The sequence below is a fragment of the Asparagus officinalis genome, chromosome 3 (genome assembly GCF_001876935.1).
Source record: "Asparagus officinalis chromosome 3, Aspof.V1, whole genome shotgun sequence".
Classification (NCBI taxonomy): Eukaryota; Viridiplantae; Streptophyta; class Magnoliopsida; order Asparagales; family Asparagaceae; genus Asparagus; species Asparagus officinalis.
In genome coordinates, this window is record NC_033796.1 from 99,885,665 (window position 1) to 99,897,038 (window position 11,374).

Below are 11,374 nucleotides of genomic sequence, written 5' to 3' on the forward strand. Positions count from 1 at the left end.
AACCCTCCGAGAAGGCATCGGGAGATGCATTAGCAGTTCGAGGCCGTGGTCCAAACCGTCGTCCAGGTGATCGCTCAAGATCGAAGTCAAGAGGTGGCCATAGAAATATTGGTAGGAATCAATGTCGCTTTTGCAAAGAAGAAGGACATTGGAAGAACGACTGCCCAAAGTTGAAAGATAAAGCCGGGAAGAATAAAGGGAAAGCTGTACAAGTTTCGGAAGTGAATGTTGTCAAGGCTAGTGATGACAATTCAGATACAGATTCTTCAGGCTATTCCTGCTTTGCACTACCGTCAGTTTGTTACGCTAACTCTACGGAGTGGATGATGGATTCTGGTGCTACATACCATATTTGTCCTAGGAGGGATTGGTTCTCTAGCTTTGAGGAATTAGAAAGAGGGGATGTCGTGCTCATGGGTAATGATCACGTATGCCCTATTGGTGGTATTGGTACAGTACGGATCCGGATGTGTGACAGGATAACTCGGGAGCTGAAGGAAGTGAGATTTGTTCCTCAATTGATGAAGAATATCATTTCGCTTGGAACTTTGGAGGCAGTTGGCTATAAGGTGATCTTGGAGAATGCGACTCTGAAGGTCACAAAGGGGTCAATGGTGGTGATGCGAGGTGTCAGGGAAAATAACATTTACTACTTGAAGGGCAAGACAGTAACAGGGGGTCTGGCAGCTTCGATTACCACAGAGGAAGATACTACCAGTTTATGGCACATGAGATTGGGACACACTGGTGATAAGTCCCTGCAGGTATTGGCGAAGCAGGGGCTATTGAAGGGTGCAAAGACCTGCAAGATGGAGCTGTGTGAACATTGCATACTTGGGAAGAAGACAAGAGTAAAATTCGGCACCGCTATTAATAATACCCAAGGTATATTGGACTATATTCACACAGATGTTTGGGGCCCTTCCAAACACACATCACTTGGTGGGGCCAACTATTTTATTACTTTCATTAATGACTATTCCAAAAGGAATTGGGTATACCCAATGAAGCATAAACATCAGGTCCTGGATATTTTTGTGGAGTGAAAGAAGAAAGTGGAGCTACAGACAGGTAGAAAGGTAAAAACTCTTCGTTCGGACAATGGAGGAGAGTATAAGAGTGATCCGTTTTTGCAGTTTTACCGGGATCACGGTATTAGACGACACTTCACAGTACATGAGACACCGCAACAGAACGGGGTGGCTGAAAGGTTGAACCGTACCTTGCTGGAGAAGGTGCGATGTATGATGACACAGAGTGGATTGTCAAGATCCTTTTGGGCCAAAGCGTTGGTTTATGCGAGCCATCTCATAAATAGGTTGCCGTGCACTACGATACAGGGGAAGACTCCATTGGAGCGTTGGTCTGGTTCGGTAGCTAGTGACTATGAGTCACTTCGGATATTTGGGTGTCCAACTTATTACCATATCAATGATGGTAAATTGAATCCGAGGGCGAGGAAAGTAGTCTTTGTGGGATTTAGAGATGGAGTTAAAGGCTTCAAGTTATGGGATCTACAGGATAAGAAGATAGTTATTAGCAGTGAGACATACATGATGAGGCCTCAAGTTCCTCAGCAGATGGAGGAAGACCATATTTGAGAGATATCACAGCAGGCGGAGGATGATGTGACTCCACCCACTCCAGATAGCATTGTATCCATTGAGGCTCCTACAGAGGTGACACTAGGAGGAGATGAGATGACAGCCGAGCATTTAGAGGATACAGTAGATGTTGGGACCCAGGAACAGGGTCATGTTCAGGAGTCCATTGCAGCTAATAGACTAAGAAGAAACATTCGTCGGCCAGCTAGATATGACGATGTCATGGTTGCATATGCTTTATCAGCAGAAGTCGTTGATGATTTAGTTCCTTCTACATTCAAGGAAGCAGAGTCAAGCTCTGATTCGATTAGGTGGAGGGAAGCTATGGAGGAAGAGATGCAGTCTCTTCATAAGAACGACACTTGGGAACTTGCAACGCTACCGAAAGGTAAGAAGGCTATTGGATGCAAGTGGGTGTATGCAAAGAAAGAGGGATCTTCTATTAGGAAAATTAGATTCAAAGCCTGATTAGTTGCTAAGGGATATGCACAGCTAGAGGGCGTTGATTACAACGAGGTATTTTCACCTGTTGTGAATCATTCGTCGATTCATATTTTATTAGCATTGGTGGCACAACTGGATTTAGATTTGGTCCAGATGGATGTTAAAACAGCCTTTCTACATGGGAATTTAGAAGAGGAGATCTACATGACACAACCTATGGGGTTCAAAGCTGTAGGAAAGGAAGAATTGGTATGCAAGCTGAAGAAGTCTCTTTACGGATTGAAGCAATCACCGTGACAATGGTACAAGAGATTTGACGGCTTTATGATTGGCCGAGGGTACACGAGGAGCCCATATGACCCGTGTGTTTACATGCACAAGCTACAGAATGGTGAGTATATCTATTTGCTGTTATATGTTGACGATATGCTCATAGCTTCCAGGAATACTTCAGCTATTAGAAAGTTAAAAAAGGAGCTGTCATCCGAATTTGAGATGAAGGATCTTAGAGAAGCAAAGAAGATATTGGGTATGGAGATCGAGAGAGACAGGGTGAAGGGGAGGTTGAAGTTGACACAGAGGAGTTACTTGCAGAAGATGCTGAAGAAATTCAGTTATGATGGCAATGTCAAGGCGGGGAGTACTCCATTAGCTCCCCACTTTAAGCTATCAGCTAAGATGTCACCTGTTTCAGTTGAGGACCGGGAATACATGTCCAAAGTTTCATATGCCAATGCTGTGGGTAGCTTGATGTATGCGATGGTGTGTACAAGGCCAGATTTGTCACAGGCCGTGAGCATGGTATCTAGGTACATGCACGACCCCGGGAAGGGTCATTGGGAGGCCGTGAAGTGGATTCTAAGGTATATCAAAGGTACCGTGGATGTTGGTTTGGTATTTCAGAAGAATGAGAAGAGCGAACAGGATTGTATTGGTTACGTGGATTCTGATTATGCGGGGGATCTGGACAAGCGCCAGTCTACTAGCGGATATGTGTTTACACTAGCAGGAGCACCGGTATGTTGGAGATGCACACTTCAGTCTACAGTAACTCTCTCTACTACAGAGGCAGAGTATATGGCGTTGACTGAAGCTGTGAAGTAGGCTTTGTGGTTGCAGGGATTATTGGAGAACTTGGGGATTGTACAGGAGACCCTTCGAGTATATTATGATAGCATGTCAGCTATCTATTTGGTGAAGAACCAGGTTTATTATGCACGCACGAAGCACATCGATGTCAGATTCTATTTTGTTCATGACGTTTTGGATGAAGGAGACGTCATGTTGGAGAAGATCCACACGAAGGACAACCTGCAGATATGTTAACCAAAGTTGTTTCAGGTGTTAAGTTTGGTCATTGTTTGGAACTTTTAAACATTCTTCGGTGTTGATGCCTTTCGAGGCCATTTGGATGAACTACGGGCGGCTTGATTCCTTGGGTAAGAGAATACGTAGGCAGTCTTTCAGATGCAGCCGGTTTAGATTAGTTGATAGGGTGAGATTGTTTGGACTCTCGTTCGGGTTCTCGACTTGTTGTGGGTTGAGTTCGTACTGAACACAACAAGTGGGACATTTAGATGCATTTGCTGTCGGCTCAGTTTTGGGAAAACTTCACCGAGGTGGAGAATTGTGAACTCGTGGCCACTCCCACGTGCACGTGAAGACGCGTTTGAAGACGCGTGAGTTTTGCAGGCCTACGAACGCGCGTGAACAGGTCCCGCGTGAGTGCTTGAGGGTTTCGTTTCCATGTGAGTGCTTGAAGGTTTCGGTTTGTTTCCTGGACAATCACTGGCCCACCCGTTTGTCCTTTGTGTATATATATAGACCTGGTTAATTGACCTAAGTTGGGTGTGCAATTGGGGGAGTGCAGTGTTTGCGGCTGCAGAGGAGAACAGGGTGTGCGCAGGAGATTGTTTTGTGGCTGCGGGTATTTTTTCGGCAGGAAAAATCGCAGCAGGAGATTGGGAGAAAAGCATAAGCTTTTAGGGTTTTGTGCATCCCCTTTTATAGAGAGATATTGTGAGGGATTTGAGAGTTTGTTTGAGGGTTTAGATCTTATGAGTGATTGTAAACCCTAGTTGTAATCTCTCCCTCTAGTAGTAGATCTCCCCCTCCTTGCCCCGTGGACGTTGGCAATTTGCCGAACCACGTAAAATTTGTGTTCTTGCCGTGATTTGTAATAGCTTGTAGGTTCCCTCGACGCGCAGTCCTAGAGCTGACGAGAGGAAGAGCTGATATCTCACTTTGATGAGATATCTGGCATTTGGTTCTTGTTTCCTTTGAGAAACGAGAATTTCGTTGTGATTTAATCTCTTGTTGTGCACCTTGCGCACCGGAGGTGCTGCCGAAATTTTCCGCTGCGCACAACACATAGGGTCATGTACGAACCATCCAAAACACGTTTTGGCCTGCAACCCTTAGTCAATTTCTAGGCTCAGAACAAGATTCATCTTCTGAAATTTTCTGAGATACTAACAGCTAGCTCGTATCTCATTGCATTATTTCGTACATATATATAAGAACTACCTACGATTACAACTTAAATGCCAGAAAACAATATTCAACTACCTATGATACTACTCAAATGCTAAAATCAAAAACATCTTTCAAAAAGCTCAAATCTAAATAAAGAAACATTCTGCCATAGAAATCTGCCGCAGAAATCCTAGAGAACATTGTGAAGGCAAGAGATTGAGAATCTTCTTTTTTTCAAAAGATCAAAATTTTAACCTTTACGTACCTTTTTGGTGAAGCCAAGAGGAAGAACGTACGATGAAGGAGGAGGATGCTTTTCACGCGAGTTGAGGGAAGCCTTTCACGCGGGACCGGTCGATCGGTTGTGAGGATATTAATAGAAGGGGAAGAGTCGGTTGTGACTCGTGAGGATATCAAAGGGGGAAGAGTCGGTTTCACAGAAAATCTGATCGCTTACTAATAATTATATATGCCAACAGCTTCGGTGCTCCAAAGCAGTCGGTGGTCTGTTTCCTTGAAAATCTCTCTAACATCACCCAAAAAAGTAATTTCACTTAGATAAAAAGGTTATTTTAGGAAGTATAAATAAGAAGGGAAATAGGAAGTATAAATAAGGGTAAATTAGGAAATGAAATTAATATTAAGTTGGTAGGAACTGATTTGCTTGTTAGAATATCATGATACACGCATGTTTAGCTCTTCACATATTTAACAAAAATTTGAGGTTTTTACTTGGGGTTATTTACACAATTTGTAACTTTAGTACTCGCTTGCCCAATAAATACCCCAAACTTAAATCATTTATTATTTTGATACCTGTAAATTTTTTTTCTTGCCAAAATGAACCCCAACATTCAATAACTTTTTACTTTGATATCTAAGCCATGAATTTTTTTTATTTTAGTATCACAATCTTTAACTGGAAATTAAAGTTCGGATAACAAAGGTAAATTTTGTGGACTCTGAGGCATTAAAGCTATATTTTATTTAACTAATTGGTTTTTCTGGCAAAAATAAATCTGGGGTATCAAAGCAAATTTTGTTGAACTTTGGAGTATTTTTTGGGCAAAAATGAACTTTGGGCACCAAAGTTTAAAATGAGGAAAAGTTTGTTGAACTTTGGAGTATTTTTTGGGCAAAAATGAACTTTGGGCACCAAAGTTTAAAATGAGGAAAAGTTTGGGGTATTTAAGTGAAAAATGAACTTTGGGCACCAAAGTTTAAAATGAGGAAAAGTTTGGGGTATTTAAGTGCAAATAACCTTTCATCTTAAAAACGTTTTTCTTTGGAGAAAAAATTCCACATTTTTTTTTACAAAAAATTAGTTTTTTCTTTATTAAAATTGCATGCTCTTTTCTTATCAAAATAGTGAGTAAGAGAAGTGAGGATTTCCCCTCTTCTGCGTTGCGAACTCCAATGAGGTTGAATAATTGTTTAGAAAGAGAAATAATAGGAATGATGTAATCTAAACAGTAAAGACAAAACTGCCCATTTTGTTTTTCTGCCTGTTTTTGAATTTTCTACTATTTTTAAATTATAAAAATGCCTAATTTCGAAGGATCGAAGCAATCCTTATTATATATTTGAGAATTTTTTTCCCTCGTGGACCACACCCGACATCAGTGCATTTCAAGACAAAAAAATATCAAGGAAATGGAGATGCCACGTAGACACCATATCATCATTTAAGAAAATAGCAGAAGTAGATTTTTAAGAGAAACAAACATACATTTTTGCCAAGAAGTAACAGAAGTAGCATCTACTTCTGCTATTTTACAATTACTTCCGTACAAATAAACAATTAGTGAAGACAAACAAAGACTTATGAGAAGGATATGATATAAATGCCCTTGCTTACTATATAACCCCATAACTTTCAAAATATGAGAAGAACCCCCTAAATTTTAGGGGTTATTAGAAACCACCTTCAACTTTCAACATATTTCAAACGCCCCTAATGGCATAATGAGCAATTTCCACATTGGTGAGTAAAGTTGCACGGGGAAAACTTTTGCCGGTTGCGGTCCATGCTTTTAGAGAGTTTTCTAGAAAGCATTGAAAGTTGAATGGGGTTTTTTGCTACCCCTAAACTTAAGGGAGTTTTCTGATATTTTGAAATTTGTGTCGGTTGTGGTCCATGCTTTTTCTAATATTTCTTTCTAAAGTTTAATTACTACTAGATGTGTTGTATTATTGGACATTCTTCAAATAGTGAAAATGTGGAAATTGTATGAAAACAGAGAAGAGGAAAAACAGATATTGAGGGGGGTTCCGCTAATGGGTAAGAGGTTTTTCACCTTCTTCGTTGTGATTTCTCAAGGAGAATTACTCCTCCATTTATAGGGGCTGAACCCACTAACTCCACCCCCCAAGATCCGCCCCAATGAGAGATTTTCTCTCAACAACCCTTCCACGTTTTCACATTCCACAATTCTCTCTACTGAGAATCGTTGATTTGGTCACCATGACCGAGTCAAGCTAACATCTCCCACTTGACCAAATTAACCAAGTGACATACCTCTCACTATCCGTAAGATCAGATGTTTCTGCTTACCATTACTCTCACTATTCGTAGAGAGTAACTCTTATTTCATTATTCATAAAATTTTACTTAGACTTATTTATTCCTAAGTCCCATCAAACTTACATGTTTGATAAAAGATTCCGCTGGTATTCCTTTTGTCAAAGGATCAGCAATCATATCTGTAGTAGGGATATAAGTCACTTTGACTTCTCCCTTTTCTACAATATCTCGAATATAGTGATAATGGATCTCAATATGTTTTCCTTTGGAGCTATTCGCGCTACTATTGATTAAGCTAATTGCTGCTTGATTATCACAATAAATATTAATAGGTCCTTCTAACAAATTGAGATCAAGATCAATCAAAAACCGTCTTATCCAGACAACATATGTAGTTATCATACTGCAAGCTATATATTCAGCTTCTTGCGTATATCTAGCAACACACCCTTGTTTCTTGCTACTCCAAGAAATAGCTCCTCCTCCAAAGATGAATAAGTGTCCCGAAGTGGACTTTCCATCATCTTTATCACCTCCGAAATCAGCATCGGAATAACCGAGGAGTTCAAGCGAATCAGCTTGATAAACTAATCTATGAGTCAATGTACCTCTTATATACTTCATAATCCTTTTAACAGCTTCCCAATGTGCTGGTCCTGGATTACTTTGATATCTACTGACTAGACTCACAACATAAGCTATATCAGGTCTGGTGCACAACATTGCATACATCAAGCTTCCAATTGCTTGAGCATAAGGAACATCTAATGGCTTCTGCCCTTCTCCAGGGCTTTGCTCTTTACATAATCTCTTTCTCATAACCAACGGAGTTGGTGTCGGATTGGAATTCTCCATTCCAAACCTTTTAAGAACCAATCTTAAATATTTTTCTTGGTTTAAACTTAGCATTCTAGACTTTCTATCTCGAATTATTTGAATTCCAAAAATATATGATGCATCTCCCATGTCTTTCATCTCAAACTTTTCGCTGAGATCTGCCTTGATTTTATTCAACATTTCTACATCATTTCCAACAAACAATATATCATCCACATATAATGACAATATAGTAAACTTGCTCCTACTTTTCAAGACATATACATAATTATCTAATTTATTTTGAATAAAACCAAGTTTAGTAACTGCATCATAAAATTTGAGATACCATTGTCTTTTGAATAAAACCAAGTTTAGTAACTGCATCATAAAATTTGAGATACCATTGTCTAGAAGACTGTTTTAAACCATATAGAGATTTCATTAATTTGTAAACTTTATGTTCCTGTTCTTTCACCTGAAAACCTCAGGTTGTTGCATGTATATTGCTTCCTTCAACTCTCCGTTAAGGAATGCAGTTTTAACATCCATTTGGAATAACTCTAAATCAAAATATGCAACAATAGCCAAAATAATTCTAATGGATGCAATTTAGTTACAGGAGAATATGTCTCCTGAAAATCTATTCCTACCTTCTGGTTATAACCTTTGGCAACTAACCGTGCTTTGAATTTATCAATAGATCCATCAACACGATATTTCTTTTTGATCACTCATTTGCATCCTATGGCTTTTCTATTTTTTGGTAGATCACATAACTCTCATACCTTATTCTTTTCTATAGAATCAAGTTCTTCTCTCATAGATTCTAGCCATAAAGCTGATTCATGCGATTTTATCGCATCAGAAAAGGTTAAGGGATCTTGTTCTTCTACATTTGTATCTACCGAGAAACAGGATAGCTCACATGAATACAAATAGTAATCATCCATCCATGAAGGTTGTGTTCTTGGCCTTTTGTTGCCTACAACCGGTTGATTAGGTACATTATTTTCCATAGGTATTTTATCATTTTTAAGGTTAGGTTCATTCACAATATCAGAGTCATTAGTGGGAACAACACTGTAATAATCATCATCTATTACAGTTAGATGTTCTGTTTCCTCTCGAACTTGTTCCTCTTCCTCTAGATTCTCTAGAAATGTAGCATCTCTTCTTTCAATGACTCCTTTTTCTTTATTGTAGAACTTATAACCTTTTGACTTTTCTGAATATCCTATGAATTTATACTTTATTGTTTTAAAATCCAACTTATCTCTAAGTTGACATGGAATGAGAACATGAGCTATAGATCCCCACTTCCTGAGATGACTCAAATTAGGTTTCCTCCCATTCCATAATTCATAAAGTGTAGATACTACTGATTTGGTGGGAATTCTATTTAAAATGTAGTTTACAGTTAACAATGCTTCTCTCTAAAAGTTTTTAGAGAGACCAAAATAAGACAACATGCATCTAACTACATTAAGTAATGTTCTGTTTTTTCTTTCAGCAACACCATTCTGTTGTGGCGTATACGGCATTGTTGTATACCTTTTAATTACATGCTGAATACAATAACTTTCAAATTCTTTAGAATTATATTCTCCACCTCTATCAGTTTTCAGAATTTTGATTTTCAATCCAAGTTAGTTTTCAACTTCTGTCTTATATCTCTTAAAGCAGTCAAAAGCTTCTAATTTTTTGGATATAAGATAGACGTGTGCAAACTTAGAATAATCATCTATAAAAGTAATAAAATATTCTTTATTACTATGAGTTTTGACACTTATGGGACCATAAATATCCGAGTGTATCAACCCTAAAAGTTCATTGGCTCTATGTCCGCCAACAAAAGGTTTTCTAGTCATTTTGCCAGTTAAACAATGTTCACATGGTGGCAATTAAACATTAGATAGTGCAGGAAGCAAGTTCATTCTGATAATTTCTTTCATTTTTGAAATACTAGCATGTCCTAGTCTAGAATTCCACAATTCAGATTCAGAAATATAACAAGACAAGTAGTTCAAATTCAAAATTTTATTATCAGAATTATTACAAACTACTGGAAGAATGCATAATTCATGCTCGGGCACATATTTACCCATAGCATATACTTTATTATTCTTGCCTATAGAAACCCTGTTATTATAGAACCTCACTTCCAGTCCTGTTTTCATCAAGCTGGGAACAGAGATCAGATTGTGTCGAATTCCTGGCGCATAGAACACATCTTTGAGGACAAGAATGTTGTCCCCAAGATCCAATCTATATGAACCAATACCTTCTACATCAAGATAGGTATTATTTCTCATATAGATTCTCTATTCTCCTTTCTTCAGCTCGGTGAATTCTACGACTCCATTCTTGTCCTTTGCGATCATATAGATTCTCTATTCTCCTTTCTTCAGCTCGGTGAATTCTACGACTCCATTCTTGTCCTTTGCGATATGTCTAGTCGCACCGGAGTCGATCCACCAACCACTGATATCCGTCATCACAGCAATACATTCCGTCACACCAATGAATTCTCTTTTGCTAGTACCCCCTTGTTCTGGATGTTTATAGCCTCCCTTACTCTCCTGCTTTTCACCTTGTGGGCAATTGGGTTTGAAATGCCCGAACTTTCCATAATTGTAGCAGGCTCCGCGGGGTACTTTCTTTCTCTTGAATTGCTACGATTTTAGTCCTCGTGGTTGTGGTTTACTAGAACCAGGGTTTTTATAGCTTCCAGCATTATGCCTCTGGCGGACATAATTCAGCTCTTGCTGCACCATATTCAGTTCTGGTTCCTTCCTACTGGCTATTAAGCTCTGTTCTATTGCTAGGTGCATAGGAAGATCAGTGACAGACTTAATGGCAGGATTCATTCTTAATGTGGTGGCAGCCACAACAAGTGAAGGGGGAAGACTATTCAAAATGGTTGCCACTTGCATTCTTCCCAGGATTTCGGTTCCAGCAGTGAATAAGTTCTTAGCCATGACAATCATTTTATTTATATGATCCACGATATTGTCTCCCTCTTGCATACGATAAGAATTATATTTATGCAAGAGGAGTTGAATGTTAACTTCAGAAGCAGTGTCGTATTTTTCTTTTATTGCATTCCACATGTCCATGGAAGTCTTATAAGTTTCAAAAACTTTGATTAAGTTATCTTCCATGAACATGAGCATAAGACTTTTCGCCTTTTTATCTTTCGACTTCCACTGTTCAAACCCTTTCTTTTCTTCAGGTGTAGATTTATCAGTAAGGGTTGGAGCAGTGGTTTCGATTATATCATCAATGTTGTCATGAATAAGAGCATATCCTATTTTTCTATGCCACATATCATAATTACTACCATTAAATTTGTCAGTTTTGCCTAGTTCTGATAGAACGAGTTTACTAGTCATTCGGTAAAGAACTAAAACTAAATTCAATTTTAAATATTTGTATAAGGTTGATATTTTGACAATAATACTAAATAATAATAAAGTTAAAATAAATAAATAAATTAAATAAAAATGAA